Source organism: Notolabrus celidotus, chromosome 2 (assembly GCF_009762535.1).
Source record: "Notolabrus celidotus isolate fNotCel1 chromosome 2, fNotCel1.pri, whole genome shotgun sequence".
Classification (NCBI taxonomy): domain Eukaryota; kingdom Metazoa; phylum Chordata; class Actinopteri; order Labriformes; family Labridae; genus Notolabrus; species Notolabrus celidotus.
This window is the reverse complement of record NC_048273.1, coordinates 25921024-25938168: the sequence shown is the minus strand read 5'-3', so window position 1 is coordinate 25938168 and position 17145 is coordinate 25921024. Positions and strand designations below refer to the sequence as shown.

Here is a 17145-nt window from a genome sequence, read left to right as displayed (position 1 = left end):
TGGGCCAAGTCCCAGTTACCTGAGTCCAAGTCAAGTCCTCATTATTAACATTATCAATCTTTAAAAGGTCCACGGTTTTGTCTTGAAACTGTTGACTACAGAGCAGGGGACAAACTGGCTTACAGCAGGGCCCGCAAATAACTGAAAAAGGGCATTCAACTGGTGAAACACAGGTACAAGCAGCGCATTGAGGAGCACTTTCATGACAATAACAACACACGCAACATGTGGAAAAATATCAAGACCATCACAGACTATAAGCGCAATGACCAGCAGGCCAGCCAGGACCGCACTCTGCCTGACACCTTAAACAGCTTCTTCGCACGCTTCGACTCTCCAAGTAGCAGAAGAGCTGTACACCTTCCTCCGCCAGAGGGGCAGCATCAGCCTCTCATCCTGCAGCTGCACCAAGTGACCTCCGCCCTGAGGAGGATCAACACCAACAAGGCTGTAGGTCTGGATAAGGTGTCAGGTCGGACTCTAAAATCATGCGCTGGCCAACTGGCAGAAGTTTTTTTTAGACATTTTCAACCTGTCGCTGCAGCTTTCCATGGTCCCTGTCTGCCCGAAGTCCTCCATCATTGTTCCTGTGCCCAAAAAAACAACTGTTACCTGCCTCAACGACTATCGTCCTGTCGCTCTGACCCCAGTCATCATGAAGTGCTTCAAGCTGGCCCTGTAGCTCCACAACCTGATTTTGTCACCATCGCTCTGCTCCTGGTTCAGTGACTTCCTCACCAACAGGCCCCAGGTGGTGATGATAGGGGAGTCCACATCTGCACCACTGATGCTCAACACTGGAACGCCGCAGGGTTGCATGCTCAGCCCTGCCCTCTTCACCCTTTTCACTCAGGACTGTCCAGAAGAGGGCCAGACACATTTTAGCCGATCCCACCCATCCAGGGTGGGATCGGCGCACACACACACTCACGCACACGCACACGCACACACACATACACTTTTACTGACAGTCAAACCAGGACTTGCACTAAGCTGCACTTTCACTTTTTTGTAAATATTTTATTCTATCCTAAGGATGTTTTTATTACTTTTTACGTACTTATTTATGTGTGTTTTTATTTATGTGCCTCACCGGGAGTCTGCAAAATGATAATGACATTAAAGAAACTTGAATCTTTAATCTTATGAACCTGGACAGACTATGTGAAACCTTTTGGATGTGTAGTAAATACATTTTCTTTATTAGCGTTAGAACTGGACCGATCCTGTCTGCATGTCTGGAGTTTTAAATCATCAACAAAGCTACAGAGCTGTGTCTTGTGCGTCAATGCGTACAGCACATCTCTCAATGAGGCGATGCATTAATAGATTCTGCTGTGATAAGATCACAAGAAAACTCAAACTCAAAATACCTGCACTCCATCAGCTGTTATTCAGAATTTGAACTAACCAAACATCTTGAACCCAGTGGTTGAGTCACTTTTAAGGCTAATGTTGCTATTGGCTTACAAACAGTAATGTAATTAATACACACAGTAGGCTAACTAGCATTTCATATACATTTTTGGGTTCATCCTGAACAGACGTCCGTAAAGTTTGAGGTTATCCCTATGTTCTCCTTGATGTTTTTTTTTTTTTAATATTGCACATATAATGGATTTCAGCCGTTTTATATTGTTTAATTATTTGTATTATTATTATTCACTGCTACACCGGAATTGTCTGAAACCATGACCTCGAGACAGCTTCAAAGTCTGGAGACTAACCTGAGGATCTTCTTTTGACCCGTTTAGCAAGTACTGTGGTTAACTTCTTCAATTAAGTTTCATATGAAGTCGTTGGTGATTTGCACACTTCAAAATAGTGCTCTGCCTGCTTATATCAGTCTGATTAGCTTTACTTGTATGATGGCTCGTAGGTGGTAGTTCAAACTCAAAGAACTTCAGTGATATCTTAATATATTCTAATTCTGTTTGATACAAAGTCCATATTACTTCTGACTTGACAACCAAGTCCTCTGGGAGTTTTTCTGAAGTGAAATGTGCCATCCGACTCAGGGAAACTCAGCGATGTGGTTATCTCTCCATCACAGGATGGCAGAAAGAGCTGCAGCAGTTTTAACCACAATGTGTCAAAAGGGACAAAAAAGCATGCCATAGAAAATAATAATAATAATAATAATAATAATAATAATAATAATAATAATAATAATAATAATAAATGCATTGAAGCTGGCGTACAACCTTGAACCGACAACATTTTAGCAGCATTAGAGCCTCCTACCCTCAGCCTAGTGTTAGAGGTAAATGACTACTATGTTAATTTTGTCAATTAAAACTGACACTAATTTCCTCGTCACTGCATACACGAAAAGCTAGAAACTCAAAACCCTCAAAAGTTGCTGCAGAAAAAGAAGACTGACAGCACTCTGTGGGCATCGTCGGTTGATTCATATGGAGTCGATTCATGTGGCCTTTCAGAGGAAAGGACAGCTCAGTTCTCTACCCTCACATCTTCTTTATCCTATATCTCCATCCTTCTTTGGTGGGACTTTGAGGACTAAAATGCAAGGAAAATCCCTTATTGCATTTTGAAGGATTTACGCTGAAATACCCAGATTACTTTAAGCTGATTTTCACGCACTTTATGTTTCCGACATCAACCTATACTTAAATAAGAAGACACCATTGAACCAAATTCACAGGGTCCTCTCTGTAGCACTTTTAACTGAGAACTGTTTAAAAAACAGTTTACATACAATCCCATCCTGTTATAAACTTTGAGGGGGATCTGGGAGAAGGTGGGAAATGCTGAAAACTACAGATCAAGAGCATCGAGCATGTGACAGGTGAATTTAACAGATTTTAATCAAACTAGACTGATTTATGAAAAGATTATCAGAAAAATGTCATTCTGAACATGAATAAACCGACACCAGAAACAGTAACATCTGCTCTCTGATATTTGCAATATCTGTGTTAATCATTCCTGATTCCCCAACTCCAACAAAGTCATGTCCTTTCCCGAGCACACTGTAATATGTTGTCGTCCTCTGGCATTGAAAATGAAAACTTGAATAATGATTCCTCCATCCCGAATAATCCTTCACAAATCAGTTTTAGAAATATTTCAGAGGATCATTTTAACTGGAGGACCACTTCACTGCTATGTGAAACCTCTTCAGTCTGATTGTAACGATCATGCAGCTCTGGCTCTGAGATTGTTATATGACGACAGTGAATGTGATCAGGAATTATAAGCGTAGTGTTACATATGAGATGTAATGCCCTGCTATAATTGTGCACATTGCAGGATAAGGTGTTTGAATTGCTACACTCCCTCTGGCAGAGGTGTTGCTTCTGGTAATGAGTAGAAAAGATTTGACATACCATCTGGCCAAAAGAAAAAACACCCCCCAACACACGCACACACAGTCATTATCATCAGAAATTATAATGATTAAAATATGTTGTTTCTGAAAATACACTCCCAAGTCAAAGTGGAAAAACACTGACCAGTTTGACATTTATATGAAAATAAATTAATTAAAAAGGACTTTAAATTGCAGCAAAGTTGTTCCATTATAAATGAAGAAGAAGAAACACTAAAGTTTCCACTGCTGGGAAGTTAAATGTAAGTGTCAATAATGGATTATATACACTGAGTAGAGTACAGATCAATGAAATGTTCTGTTGAGGCTTTCTGCATCAGGTAACTGATGACTGACCCGCTTTCCTGAAACAAATTACAAACTCTTATTCATTATTAATCAACTGATGTCATTAACAATAAACCATGTTTAAAGAACAGACCTGGAACCATAAAATCCAAACAGTATCATTTCTTATATTGATCAACGTCTGAAATCTTTCACTTTGCTAGACCAGGGGGTTATTAAGCGGCTGGACACTGCAGGGTTAAATATCTGTTAAATTGTTTTATTGTAAGATACTGTTAGCCTCATACCTTCCTCTAAGTGAACTTGAAGCAGTCTGGACAGGACGTGTTGAGCTTTTGGCTGTCCTAAAACTTAAGTGCATGAGACTCATAAAACAGTGACTCTTAAAGGTGAATGATCTCAACTAAAATAAGAACATTAAAACATTCCCAGTCACTGCTTGTGTATGGCTTCACAATCCTACAACTATCATTTTAAGATCCAGATGAAATGTTTATGATGTCTTGTCAGCTTAAGCTAGCAACAAGTCTGAAGGATCGTAGTCATCAAGGTTATGGGGATTTAAGGCTTGCTCAAAACTGGACTTTCAATTATCAGTCCATTCATATTCTCAGTTCATGAACACAAGAAGCTTTTCAGATGAGGTTAAATGCCTCTAATAACTTCAACATAGTCATGTTACAGTACTGGACTATGTTGAAGTTATTAGAGATGATCAAGCTCTAAGTTAGGCTAGCTGTAGCTCTGCTCACAGAGTAAGCAAAACCCTCGATACACTGAGCCTCATCCACTGATCGTTCTTCAGAAGTAAGATCTTGAACCTACTTACAGGGTTTTTAAGACATTCGCCAAAGTATTCCTGTCAGGGATTTGTTTTCAAGTAAGAAACAATTCTAAGAATACTCAAAAAGGCTCTTTGCACCTACATATAAGCACTCAAATGTGCATCAATTATTGGAAATCATGTTTTCCTTCATGTAGCATCTTTAATTTTTAAGAAGACATTTATAAACACATGATTTAAATGTAATAAGCTTTATTCTAATTATGCAACGACTGGTCTAAACTGCAAAATAGTAAATTATGAGTCAGCATATAAACTCTTAGTATAAGCACTTAGTTAAGACTCGTTGGTGGTTCATACTCTCACGTAGCTTGACAAATTGACACATTGTAAATAGTGATGTCATGCGTGCCAAGTTTAGCAATGGATGTATGGCAGAGAACCTTCTCTAAAATAATCTACTTTAAGTCATTCCACTTGAAATAGGGTATGATGCCCCTCTGAACTGACACTGACGTGAAGGCTTTGGTGAACAGTCAGCTTGAAGCAAAACAACTTTCACTGCAGTGTTACAGACTGACTGCTGATAAGAACCAGTTAATGAAACTATTTACATGTAAAGTCTTTTTTGACGTGCGTGACAACCTTGGCAGTTGAGAAAGAGTTTAATGAGATTGACCTTTGAAAATAGAAGACCACACTCGCCCTCGGCATATAAATAGCCATGAACTCTGACCTAGAGATTCAGGATGCTATCGGAACTCGTCAGCGCTTTCCCGCTCGCCTATGACTCACCCGTCTTCAAGAGGCTCTGTATCTGTTCTGACACAGTGACAACACATGCTATCAGGCTGAGTACTACAGTGGGTAAGTCTAACTCCCTGAGGGTTTGTGGTGGCTTTTAGTGTTTGCTGCAGCAGCAGATCAATGCAGGACGACTCAAGTATACAGCACACCATGAGATGTTGATGTCTGAAGCTGTTTTTCTATTGTGTTTTGGGTTTTACTTAACTACTCACTGAAAGGGAACATTGCACTCCTTGAAACCAAGTCTACGTCAATGCATCTATAACATAATCTCGTCACTGGCTCTCTTGTGCATCAGTTTGCACATTCAGTGTTGAAGATCACAACTCTCTGACCGTTCCGCCTGCAGGTCCCTGGCTGCCTGTTCAGACGTCAATGACTGTGTGCACTGCATAATGTAAAAAGATGGAAGGGAAAGTATGTGTGTTGTTTATGGACACAGACAATCCCCTCAGGGTGGATTCAGTCTGAACTCCAAACGTAAAGTCGCTCTTACACACCTCCTCAGGTACAATGGGATTCATGATACTGTAATACTTACTGTCTCTTGCTCAATGTCTCCAGGATATTTTAATGTTTTTCCCCACGTGTGCTCTTCAGTTTTCTATGACTGCAGTTTATTATGTTTTCTGTTGCACACAGGCTAAAAAATAAAGTTTAGCTGAAGGCAAGTTCAAAATATACGAGGACTGTTGGCATTGATGCATTAATCGTGCCTAAAGCTTCTTGTTCACTGATACCATGCAGCTTGGTTAGTTTGGTTCGCTTGGTTAGGTGAAGTGTGAGGATTAAGCCTTGGGTTTGCATATGAAGTATATTCTTAAAAGTTTGTTTGTTCAAATTTAACTTAAAGCTGGTGTTGGGAACTTTTGGTTTAAGTGGATTTTGACGTCCCCTATGGACAAAGCATTGTGTTTATCTCTATTTGCTGATGTTGATCTGTATATGTGTAAGTAAACAATGGCTGTTTCACCAGATCATTTCATCTAGCACCTACCCTTTCGCAGTATCTCAGAAATTAATAATAACTATGATGCTGATGGTCTTATTGGCTTTTTATAGGTTGTAAAGATGCATCAGTAATAATTTAAGTCGCCTAACTAACTAAAAACTCCACACAGGAGCTTGGAATGACACTACCAAAAACCTAAGTAATTCATGTTGACTTTTGGTTTCAAACAGGAAATAAATACCCATTTCATTTTAACCCCTTTTAATATTCTGTCACATGACTCGTGCTTTTCCAACAGTCATCATTTCTTTCTCATTCTTAAGTAATATTTTTGGGCATTTTTGTCTCTAATAGATAGGACAGCTGAAAAGAGACAGGAAATGTGGGGAGTGGAGAGTGGGGGGAGACATGCAGCAAATTATTGAGGCAGGGAGTCCAACTTGCAACTGGTGCTACAAGGACTATAGCTTCTGTATATGGGGCCCTCTTAAAACGCTAGGCCAACTGTGCCCCTTTTGTCATCATTCCGGCAGCCATGTGAGGTTGCAGCCCAATAATAACAATAAACTTGATTTAAAACCATTTTTAAAAGTTATTATCTGATACATTTCCTCAGCTTACAGTGATTACGGCCATCCTGGCTAGTTGTATACATTTTAAGTAGCTTATGCAGTGCTGGTACATTTTCTCAAATTCATATCCTGTCCTGTGCAATGACATTGAAAGTGACCCTGCACCTTAAACCAATCAGTGAAGAATTCATATTGCATTAAATGGCTTGTCTGTGTCAATAACATATATCTGTTTGAACTTTAATGGTTGTTTTATGGTACTTCTATAATATGGTTTTGTCTTTAAATAAGAACGTTGATCAGTTTTTGGAACTTCTATAGAGGAGGTATATGTTGTGCTTATAAGTTTACATACCCTGGCATAATTTATTGCTTCTTGGGTAGTTTCTGTTGTCTTTTTGATATAAAAAGAGTAAAAACAGTTGTTCGATAAAAAGTTTGCTTCACCCAACCACTAACCATGAGTGAAAAAAAAAATTTTCTCTTATGATTTATATGTTCTGAAAATGGCCCAAAAAATTCTGCCAGGGTATGTAAACTTATGAGCACAACTGTATATGTTGCAGAGCTGTGATGGTATATCAATGCAGCAGAGTTGTGAGAGTGCGTGCAGATTGCTGACATGAGAATCCTCTCAGTCTATATGACTCGGGGCACAACAACAGATTTTCCTTGTGTTTTTTCACAGCACAGTGTGTGTAAGTGAACCGGACAGCAGAGTGAAGAACGGACCTCTGGAGACCTACCAGCAGTAATCAGAAGGTGTCTGGTTCAGATCCCATGTGGAGTGAGTCAGAGTGGCCCAAAGTGAGAGCCATTATCTGACCTCTCCTCTGTGGATGCTCCTGGAAACGATGCTGAAGGGTGAAACTACCACTGTGGGTAAAGGCGCCATCCTGCGAGTGAAATAATGAATTTGGTTTCGGTGCTGATGACAACTTTATGCACTGCTATTTGTCTGTGAGAGGTGACAAGCAGGACAAAGGGCGGTCGTGTGGTTTTGTGTTCTCCTGGACAAGAGGGACAGACAGTGGTGGTACTTAAAGACCACTGGAGGCTGTTTGATATAAAAGGGAAGGCTGGAGTCTGATATGATGACACCTCTCACATCCCCCTGTCTCGCTTTGTGTTGATCCATCTGGATGTTATTTCCTCCCTGCCTCAGAGTGTGTCTAAGTCACCTCCTTCATTCTTGTCTCACAGACACCATGTTTCAAAGCCTGCCAGCTGGGGAAAGAGGATTTAGGGAGAGTTGCTCAGAGTTGGTGGAAGTGAAGAACTTCAGATAAGAACTCAGATAAGATCATTGTAGTTGTACTTTCATTCAATGAAGTTAAATGATGAAGGAACTTAACACTGAGTCTGCTTTTTTGACTCCAGCTGTTTAGTTGCATTAATTGCATTTTTTTAAATCTTCTCCAGTGTTTTGTGGGTCTATGACATTGTTATGTTACTAAAGCAGATAAAACAACCTTTACAAAAAAAATGGTCATACAATTTTGGAAATAACCTCAAAACAAAAATCAAACATTAATTTATTTTCTGGTTGTCAGACCAGGGAAAGCTCATGTTCGACACTGTTTCAGAGATGTGGGAAGAATGAAGTCTGTTTTATATTTCTACATTTTCAAAGTTGGAGACCAAAGGAAAACCACTGGGCACAGTATGAGCATGCACACAGATCCTACAATATGTGTGAAATTGTGTGGTTATGATTTGTTACATTCATTTGAGGTGTATGCAATGATGCTTAAAGGATAACAAAAATACAAAAGCAGAAGAAGCATTCAGAGTCACAATTTCCACACAGATATTACGCTCCCCAAAGAAGGCTATGAGATGACAAAAGTTGCAATAAAAAATACATCAAAGGAAAAGGAGTGAAAGAAGTATAAGCAAAATTACAGAGTTTATTAACAAACCTAAAGGAAATTTGAAATGCAAAAGAAGCAGTCAAAAAACACAAAAGAGAAGCTAAGTTTTCTCAAATAATTCTGAAAATTAAAACAATAGATAAACTCTAATGCCTCGAATGAAAAGTAAAGTAAGTAAACTTTATTCATACAGCGCTTTTCACAGACAGAAGTCACAAAGTTCTTTACAAAGACAAGACACACTGAAAACAATAAAATAAAACCTATAGGCAGCATAACACAACCTTCCACAAAATAAGGAGTAAGCAAGTGCAGATGGACATAAACACACACACACACACACACGCTAAATGGCCAACTGATAACTGTTTCTATACTGATCTAGTCAATAAGGAGTTAGAAAAAGTTACCTTATTCTTGTTTAATACTTTTTTACAAGTGTCTCAAAATAAATAGAAAATAGTTGTTGGATGTTTCCTTCCTCACAACTGGGAATCATATCACAGGATCAGAAATTGGCAGAAATAAATTCACAGCATTATGTTGTGGACTATATTAATGTTAGGGATATAGGGTTTAGGTTTACTGTTGTACCTAGAGTGGCTAACAGTCGACACAGCCGTTGTTAGGAGAAGCAGGCAAATAGTTACTCCACAGATGCTGCAACGGGCCATGAGCAACAAGTATGGTGGCTATACTTTAAAGTCCTACATGTTAAAAACTAAATCAGATGAAGTGTATGTAAATTTTTTTAACCTCTACACTGCTTTACCTTAATGTCAGACAGCCCTTACAACTGGCATACTTCCCTGTATACCTCCACATACTGAGCGACTGATTTGGTCAGTGGAGGTGGAAGAGTCACGATGGATAATGTATTACTGAAACAACAGCATTGGTCACTTTACGAAACACAAAACCTTTGACGGCTACTCTGCAAATCTTGTCCCTCTCCATCTTATCGATGAGTCCGACCGTGAGCCCCAAACATAACATAATTTAATTTGTTTACGAGCCGAAAGAAGATAAAGCAATAGATGTATATTTAAGTTTTTCACAAAAATACTTTAAAACATCTGAGAAGTCAAAACGGAAATCTCTGTCAGTCCAAGCAGGGGAAAGATTTCCTTTATTGTGTGAAAAATGTAATTTAGAGCAGTCACTGTGTCACAGCAGGAGCCGGGTGTCAATATTTGACCATAGACAGCTGCATTTTCTCTCTGCTTAGCATTCTCTTTGATAGACCAAGAGGAGGAGAAAGTATTAACTGCAGAGACCTCAAGTTGTGACTCGCATAATGACATGGGCACATCTGACAAACAGACATAAGCAGCTAGTTTATTGAGATTCATAATGCATTCGTGTCTGCTCAATTTAAACTTTTGTACAGTCTAGGAGGAGGTGAGTGTTTGTGTGTATATGCGTGTGTGTGTATATGCGTGTGTGTGTGTGTGAGAATAGAGGCCCTCTTAACTTGCAAGTTTCTGATGTCCTTACTTTCTTATGGAAAGTCTGCCGGAACTTCTTGTCAGGCCTCTGAGGGGTGAAACAGATTCAGAGTTTGTGCAATCTCATGCCAAATTTGCATCAGCAAAATATGTGTAGCATGGCTAGCATACTTAATGCATTCTAGAATGATGGATGTTGATGGCTGCTAAACTTTGGGACACTGATGGAGAGGGGTGTAATGAAAAAAGGTGAAGAAGGCATTTTATTTACAAACAGCACTAGATGTGTTTGAGTTGCAGACACATCCTTGTACTGCGAGTCATATAGAAAAATTAACTGTCATAATTGAGTGGAATTTTGACTCCTCCTGAATGCTCTGCTCACTACTAACCCTTCAAAATAAAACAAAATGTTCAGAATAGTGAGAGCAAGTCAGACATATCATCTCCCACGTGAGGTCCAAACAGAGCGTAAAAGCAGGTATGTTTCCCTATCTTTGTACCTGGCTCATTGAATCATGAGCCAATGCCCTCCTGAATATTCACCATCAGTTTTCTTTGATTTATTATCTTTACAACAGTTTGTTAAATTCCCTTTGGTTATATCAGTTGATGCCTGGATCAGCAGCACAATCAGAAACAAACGTCTATTTATTCAAACACTGCAGAACTGCATGGTCAGACAAGTAGGACACATGCAATAGCAGCATGTATTTTAATCTGCAGCATAAACTGATCACATACTCTCTGCAATTCCACTCGAAAGCACTTCTGTCTGGAAAATGTTCACACCTTTCCAACTCCAAATCCCCACTTTGTAAGGCTGGCCTCACATTAGACGATTTTAGGCTCAATTTGATCAAGGGGCGTGGCCTGATTCAAGGCTTGTCATAATCGATTATTTCTCCAGATAACCCTCAAGTGTGTGGTCTAGTGGTCTTAAGGAATTGTTTAATGGTGTTCAAACGATTGTGATGTTAAAAAACAGTCAGATCTGTCTTTATGTGTGAGGTCTCCCCAATTTTAAAAACAGTTAAGATCTAAGTGTGCATCCAGCCAAATGCTGATCCAAGATTCTGAAAGAGTCTCAGGATGCCCTCAGCAGTATATCTGACCATTACTCCTTGTGTCAAGTTAACTGATCTTCAGAAATAAATTCTTAGCTTACCCCTTTAATTGGGACATAAATGTCTGAGAAAAGTGTCTCATTAAGCCTCCAGATGTACATAAAGAATGCCATGTGCAGTATTCTGAGGCCTGTCAGTCTGAGCCGAGAGTGTTAATAACTACTGTCTCTCTGAAACAAGGGCTGTGATTAGTGTCCAGACTATGAAGGAGTAATTCTGCTCCAGAGGGCTCATTTGCTCCTTAACACCCACTGTCATTAAATCCCAGCGCCCAGTAAAGCGATTATTCAGCGATAAAGTTTTAATTGTGTCATTGTGTGTGAAGAAGGTGGCGGGTGGATAATTAGCAGTCTTGGAGGTTGTACAGAGGGACAGTGGTGGTGTGTCTCAGAGACAAGTGTCACACTAAAGAGGAGAAACTTAAACTGAATTTGTCAGCCTGTTCTCTTTTCACCCTAATGCTTGAATAAAACTGATAATATAATAATGAGAGGGCTTTTCAAGGGCACATGGTCTGTGAGGGTGAGTGTGTGGTCTATTATTTTAAACCTATTTATGTAATGAATTTGAGAATTTTTATAGCGAGGATAATTTTTCATCTCTGCTGCTCATAGAAACTCAAATCAAAAACAGCCTGTCAATGCAATATTTGGTGTTTTATGGTACTTCTTATCTTGTGAAAAGTTTTTTCAACTATTATGTCTCTTTTTTTGCTAAAAAGTTGGAAATCCTAACTTTCCTATTACGGCAGAGTTACAGCTGTCTTTAACTGGTTGTTGAGTTTTTGAAAAATTGCAGCAGTTTACTTTACATTTGGTGAAGTGCACTGACTGCTTCTAAAGCTTCCTGACAAATTGTTCATATTGTTGTGTGCTAATGATGTGATAAATTAGATGATTAATGGTAGCACTAACATGCCGTCTGTTCTCTAGATATTGCTGAAAAGTCAGTATCTCGGGCAAGCCAACAAATACAGGGAAAGACATCAGAAACAAGAGAATATTAAAAAGAAAATAATAAAAGAGAAAGTATTGGCGAGGAAATAAGGGAAAGATTGTACAAAATTCTGTATGCAAAGAAGGATGAATAAGAGGAACAGCATGGCAGCAAACGTTAAAGCAAAAGCAGCTGAAGACAGACCTCTTTATATAATCTGGTGCTGATTGTTAATGAGGAGCAGCTGAGACGGCAGGTGACAGGATCAGGTGATCTCTAGAGGAGAAAAAACTCAGTAAAGGAAGCTTCAGGGAGGTAAGCAGGACTAGATATGGAAAATTAGAGAACAAATGTGATGTATGAAGAGTAAGGACACAGTGACACAATGAAGGCGACACAGTGTTCAGTGAACATTTTTAAGACCTTGGCTGCCTACTACACTAGCAGTGCATACTGATTTGGCCAAAAGACAGTATGTAGTAAGTAGTATGTGAACAAGAGCAAAATCTGCAGTATGCTAAAACTCCCCAGATGTCTACTGATTCGGGAAAATTTCACAGTATGCATTGGACCAGTCTGCGTCACGTACTGTTTCCCACAATGCACAGCGCTTGTTCCGCTTTTTTCTATTTTCTTCTTTTTTTGACGGGAGGAAATCCATTTTTGGGTGCTGTGAAAGTTATCAAATTCCATATAAACTGCTTCCTAACTTTTTAAACCATAAGTGGATGCTAAAGAAGCAGTTTTGTCAGATTACTTCCGCTTTTCAGAAACGGAAATCCAGTGACGTCTGACCAAGCATACTGCAACACAGATCCAACAGAGCAGTCATACTATATACTAAATTCAAACGCAGTGTGTAGTAGGCAGTACCTACTGCCTACTACATTAGTAAGTAGTATGTAGCAGGCCGTTTCGAAAGCAGCCCTTGGCCCTGAAAGTTCTGGACCTATAACGATGTTCATCAAAGTCACCTGAGTGATCAGTGTCAGTGAAGGAGTACAGCAGGAGTGAGACAGCACTTTGTTCAATGTTAAAATGTTACCTGGAAAGAGGCAGATCTGTTGGCATATCTTTACGTTACTTCCTTTGGTAAAGTGTTTTAGTACCCTGTTCAAGGGCAGAGCATCATGAGTAGAAACAAGTAGGCTTACTGATGTTTTAACATTCAATGTCTTTACATTCAAAGTTTCAGGGTTGACCTACTCTTTCAGCGTCACCCTGGTTCTCTTCACAAATAGAAAATAAGCTTAATGGCAACGTTCTTTTGAACTCACATGTTCAGCAAAATATTATTTTACAACACCTTGTCTACGATTAAAATGTAGGTAGTATGTAGCAGGTGGTTTTGAATACTGCCCTAGTCTGTGATTAGAGCTGTACCCATTGCAGTGGGGTGCTGTTAAGAAATAACAGACTGTTACTATGGAGTGTTGACCAATCACAATCAAGTATTTAATACAACCATGTAATGAGACTTAGGGAATGACTGTCAAAAAAAATCAGGTTTTAAATTCTACAATGAGAGATTTTGCTGCTTTTGCAACACCAATTTTCTGCCTTCATTGTTTGATCTCACATTAAAAAAGCTCTCAAATCAATATGGAAGCTGTCATTATCCTCAGCTTTAGATTAAAGGTTGGACATGGAATATGCTCCTGTTGTTGAACCTTGCACAGCATTAAGATATTATATCTCCCTCTGATGTCCAACACAAGGATAAACCAGCACACCTCACTCTGAATACTAACTCTCTGAATCCTTTCAAGACCAAACAGGTCGTCTTAACCCAAAGACCCCTGCCCAACATCGACTCTCATCAGATTTCCTTTGAACACAGGTCCTCTGGTGATACTGGGGATGTTACTTGATATACTTACCCCCAAATCTGAGACTCAGAGTTGAGAATTGAATGCATTTATGTCATCTTGAAATGATTTACACTAGGTCAGATTTCAGAAGCTCTTGCTTACAGCTATGAGAAAATACAGAGACATGACTGATTCCTTCAAACCTAACCACACATGATTCAGTTCATCACTAAATATAGTCTTATTGTTTCATTGATCTTTTTTTTGGGGGGGGGGTTGTTTGTTTGCTTAATCCTTGGTTGACACTTCTCCACAGTTCCAGTGAGGTGAGATCTCACTTCCTATGAGCCATCTTGACACCCTCATTATCTTGCTCTGTGTGATCCCACTCTTCACATAGTTTACTCTCTGTTCCTTTTTTCCTCCTTGTACACTTTCTTTCTTCCGCTCTTCATCTTTTCTTGCTTTATTTTATTATTTAAGGGCTGGAACTACTTTCCGCTCTGGCACTGGGACAGACATGCAGCCTTGGCTCGCCTCTTTTGGCTCATGTAAAGTCGACTTTGAAATAATTTATTGAGCTCTCAGTCGGGGTTTAGCGTTTTGGCAGCGTAAACATTGTGTTTGTGTTTTTTGGTTATAAAATAAGGTTTCACGGTACACTAAACAGCAGGAAAAGGGGTTTGATAAACTGGTCTACTTTCATAACGCTCTCCGAGGTTAGATCTCTGGTGCTTCAGGTTCTGGCTCGAGCACACAGGATTTTTATGCACATCAAAAAGGGAATCAGTAATAACACAGAATCCTAATTAAGAATGCAAACCTCATTAGGATGCCCATAAGCTGCAACACTAGATACACACTCTGACATCGCATTAACACGGCATGAAAAGAAGATTTTCCAAACATTGCTAAGCCTGTGACAACAGATTTATCTTTAATGTGATGTGTTTTTTCATTATTGAGTGTGTCTGATCTGTTGAAGCCAGTAGAAGTTGAGAGGAGAGAACATTTTGTGTTGTTCCTATGAAGTGTCCTCTGCTGCGTAATTAGGGTCCTTCTCGCAAGCTCAATATCCTCTTATTATGACACAGAAAGTAGACCTTCCAAACAGTCTTATACTTTCTCAGCAATGTTTTTTTTTTCACTTTGTCAAATGTTAAATGGCTCAATGTGTCACAGTTCCCTAATTACTTCTTAAGACCTCTGCCTTCAATGGTGCAGCTTACAAAGTTTTGACACATCCACCTTCTTTGACTCTTTACAGTCTGAAAAGCAAAGACAGCCTTCATCAAGTCCTTACAATGTTGGTGATCATAGGAGCCTCTGCACACAACTATGTTCCTGTTCTAGGTGGCACAACACTTCGTCATGACCCTTAAGTATAATTTTTCCACACTCTCTTGGTTTGGCTGTTATGAACAAAAAAACTCATGGTCAAAGTTAGTAGAGCAAACATGGAGTGGTTCAAAACAATGATATGACATGTGCCTAACCCAAGTCTTCTACACCGGTGCTGATTGGCTTATTTATTGCATTAAGCCTCCACCTTAAATATAAATGATCTGTCACAGTGGGTTAAAACAACAGAGGAGGACTCCCATGCAGAATCAGATTTAATGATAGAAGAAGAAACAAAAACATACTAAACAAATTTCCAATAAACTAAATCCAACAGAGAACTAAATACAGAGTTATCAACACAGGTGTGCCACAAGTGAAACAAATGAGGTTGATCAAAAAAGAGGGAAACACAAGGGCAGGAAGTAATTCTAAACTGGAAACACGGATCAAGATCTACTAAATAAAACAGGAAACACAACAGACTAGACTAAAATGAAAAGACGTGGATCACTAATAACAAGAGGAACACACAAGATAACTTATAACAAACAGAATACACACAGGGAAGAAAAAAAACAAAAGATAATTCTACTAAATTAAACAGGAAAGAAAGAAAGGTAAAACACAAGGAAAAATCACAAGCTTAACACGATCAATTTATGACAGTCACTTTGTCTACTACCTCCCATAGGCCTTTTTCACACATTCACTCCTGAGAATTTCTTCAAACGTTTAAGAGCTCTGCCCCCTGAACTTTTCAGAATTGCTTGTTCACACACGTCCCTCAAAGCGTGAAGTTTTCCCTCTCAGTTCAAGGTTGAGTCTCAGGCGGCAGGACTTGACATCAAAAACATGCTGAGAAAGCCACAGTGTAATGGAGGAGGAAGCAACAGAGACCTACACCATGATGATAGTTTTTACATTGATATGCTATGCTATACATGTAAAATCTTCACGACATTTTTCGCGGTGGGCTGCATGTGTGAATGAAGACAGCTGAAGTATTTTGCTCAGACATTTACACGCCAGGCCCCTTGTTAAATTTCCATGTGAAGTTGAATGAGTCAGTGTGAGAACCCAGCAAATTCCCTGCAAGCAGGCTGGTAGGCTTGTCATTGGTGATATGCATATCATGTGACCAGAGCAAACTTGGAAGAGGAGCATGAGACAGGATGACTAGAAAGATCAGAGAATCATTTTCAAGATATGAACAGTGGGAGATCCATCTGTTTGCATGTTATATTGATATAAATGCAGAACTGTCATTAGGTGTATGTTGCTCATGTTAATGTAATCCTTACAATAAAAAACAGATAATAATAATAATAATAATAATAATAATAATAATAATAATAATAATAAGACATTTTATTTAAAACGCCTTTCTAAGCACTGAAGGACACTTTACAGAGAGGTTAAAAACAATAAAAACAACACAATAAAATAAATAAAGACAACAAGCAAAGTAACACCAAGTTAAAATGAAGCAGTGAAGTTAAACAGGGAATGCAGCTTGGAACAGATGGGTTTTGAGTTTTGACTTGAATAGGGGAAGTGAGTCAGTGTTACAGATGTCTGGTGGGAGTGAGTTCCAGAGTTGGGGAGCAGAGCAACTGAAAGCTCTGCTCCCCATGGTGCTGAGATGGGCAGGGGGCACAGAGAAGTAGAGGGAGGACGAAGACCTAAGGGAGCAAGAGGGGGTGACAATGTGGAGGAGATTAGACAGATATGGGGGCGGGGGGGTTTGCTATGGTGGAAGGAGGGGGTTCTGGAAATGATGAGGGCTGCAAAGTTCTGGACCAGATGTAGGTAGAACTAGAATGCACTCGTTATTTAAAATTGAACAATTT

General features: G+C 39.3%; 1 long non-coding RNA gene across 4 annotated transcripts in view; it reads left to right on the top strand.

Annotated features, from left to right (window-relative positions):
- LOC117830256 overlaps window positions 1–17145 on the top strand; it is a 233975-nt gene that overhangs the window by 146887 nt on the left and 69943 nt on the right. The window contains exon 5 of one of the 4 annotated variants that reach the window (XR_004634751.1): window positions 7444–11688. The exons of the other annotated variants lie outside the window; for them this stretch is intronic. This is a non-coding gene — a long non-coding RNA (uncharacterized LOC117830256). Of the gene's footprint in view, window positions 1–7443; window positions 11689–17145 lie in introns of those variants that run through there. 4 annotated transcript variants of the gene reach the window in all.